The sequence below is a fragment of the Lactuca serriola genome, chromosome 5, assembly GCF_051521515.1.
Source record: "Lactuca serriola cultivar US96UC23 chromosome 5, Lser_US96UC23_V15, whole genome shotgun sequence".
NCBI lineage: Eukaryota > Viridiplantae > Streptophyta > Magnoliopsida > Asterales > Asteraceae > Lactuca > Lactuca serriola.
Window position 1 is genome coordinate 350,665,647 of NC_136412.1, and position 2,887 is coordinate 350,668,533.

A 2,887-nucleotide genomic window follows, 5' to 3' on the forward strand; every position below is an offset into this window, starting at 1 on the left:
TTAAAATATAAGTATTTTACAAGAAGTATACTAATAAGCATACATACTAAGAACAAGTATCATAATAAGAATAAATAAGAACAAAACAAACAAAAGTATTTAGATGTTGGACACTACAGTCAAACGCGGGCAGTTATGTAATCATATTTGGAATAAATATAACCTGATCAACTATATTTATTCAAGATATAACCAACATGTGTTTGGGAGTGATGATGGTGTTGCAACGAGTCTAAAACTTTCCTAACTCCATACAAAAGATTTTGAGAACAAAACATAAAGATAAAATACTATAGGAGTATTTTAGGCACTATAACAAACTTACATAAGAACTAAAATACCTATGCTGGCAGGTCTATAATTGCGAAGTGTGCATGCTTCCAGGGTTGTATATAATTGGGATCTTATAGAATCTGAATTGGTGATCTATGCTCTATTACATGTTCCTTGATTGGTTGTGGTTTCGGAGTAGGATCACCTATTCCAAGGTCTATTTGATCTTGGTTATATATAGCTTGCATGCACTGCTTGACTATAGGAGAACCAAGTATGGATCATTAATAACTACATAAGAAATGTTCTACTTAATCTCCTAGAATTCTTTAGACATTCCCATTCCCGCGCAAACAACCTAGAGATAGATAGCCAATTCACTACAACCACCAACAGATGAGTCAAGAAGGAACCATGGAGGATTCATAAAGAGGATTCCTAGAAGGAATCATTCGAGGAGTCAAATCTTCCATCAGAAAGTAGGTCTGGAAATGGAGCAGGTTTGGAGCGAATCGGCCTTGATCCAAACCCTTTTAACAAATTTCAAAATCCGATCCAAACCCGCTCCGTAACCTGTAGGGTTTTAAATAATCAGACCCATACCCTTATCCACCGAATCAACGAATATCCAAACCCGCTCCGTAACCCAAAGGTTTTTTAAACACATTTTAACTAATTCCTATAATAAAATTTCTTAAATAAAAAAATGTATACTATATGTTAATACTTAAAATAACATTTTTTTAAATAAAAAAATTGATTTAGAAAAGGACATTACACACTCGAGGAATTTCAATCGGAATTAAAAATCACTATTGCAACAACTTTGAATTGATTTATGACTGTCGGTTGTAGTGATAGCGAATAGCAGTTGCCAACTTTTTTCATGTTAAAAAATTATTTATTGAATTAGAAATGGATATGACGATTTCTTGATGAATATAAATTGAATGAAATTATGATTATTGTTAGAAGTCTATAAGTTTAGAAACCGACTTTTTAATTCCTATGTAAAAGCATTTTTTCTTTGGCCTTTGGCCTTTGGACTTTTGATTGGAATTAAAATTAAACGTTAAGAAGTATAAAATATAAATGTATAATTCAAAAATTTATATGGGGCTGGTTATAAATGGAGCGGATCGGTGATGATCCATACCCGAACCATTTAATAAAAGGCTTAACGGGTATGGATCGTTAACAGGTAAACGAATAAAAAACTACGCTCCAAACCCATATAAATTTTGCGGGTTTGGATCGGATCAGGGTCAAAACCCGCTCGATTGTCAGGTCTATCAGAAAGTGGTGGAGATCAGTGATAGAACTTGAAGTGTGATGTACAGTGAATAGGAAATATAAGAGTGTCCAGAGACAACAAATCCCCATAGCTGAATTCAGGATCATCATAAACAGGACATGAAACCCCTCCCGAGGCGTGCAAGGCGGTAAAGTATCATATACGTCATAATAATACATAACTAATTAATATGATCTAGTGAGTCAGTGCTTACACTGCCCACACTATGTGTCACGCTTATTGCCTTTATCATATCAGCTAGTAAGAGTAAACCAGATCCCATAACTTCATTAAGAGGGTAGTCATTATCAAATTCATAATTCTATGTTGCATAGACCTCTGTTATGAATTACTTTCGACATCAGAACATGAAACACTCAGAACTAAGATAACTTCGATTCAAAATACACTCGATTTGTAACCACTAAGGACTTACCCTCGTTTCGTCTTTTAAATCTTATGGCAGAAGGATGCCACCGAAGAAGTCAAAAAAAAACAAGAACAACCCACCACCGCCACCACCTCCTCAGTATGAACCGGTTGTCTTTCAGGCAGCAGTAACAGCCGAAGTGACAGCGGTCATGACTCAAATCAATGCAAGTGGTACCAGTAGAGTGGGTAGTGGTACCAGCAACACTAACCACGAACATACAAGAGAGTGCTCATACAAGGACTTCATGATCTGTGGACCCAAATCCTTCGATGGAAGTGGGGGAGTCATCGCCCTGATGCGATGGTTCGAGAAGACAAAGTCGATTTTTGAGTTATGCGCGTGCCCAGAAGGGAGCAAAGTGAAGTTTGTTGACTGCACTTTCTCTAACAGATCCCTTACATGGTGGAATAGCCATGTCAAGTCATTAACTCTTCCAATAGCAAACGCAATGGGCTGGGAAAATCTGAAGGAGATGATGCTGGAAGAGTACTACCCAAGGGGCGAAATACAAAAATTAGAGCATGAGCTGTGGAATCTTACCATGGCAGGCTCGAACATAGAAGATTACACCGATAGATTCAGCGACTTAGTTGTGCTATGTCGGGGGATGGTTACCCCAGAAAGCAAGAAGGTAGAGAGATACATTTGGGGACTACCTTCTCCAATCCAAGGAAACGTATTAGCAGCTAAACCTATTACATTTGACAGTGCCAAGCGTCTGGATCGAACATTGGTGGACTATGGGATCCGCCAAGGCATAATGGACCCCGTTCCCGAGTCAACCAAAGGAGGTGATGATATAAAAAGCCCAGAAGCGGGAAGAAGAGGAAATCAACACAAGAACCCTCTGAGAGACAACAAACAGGCACAACCTATGCTGCCACGAC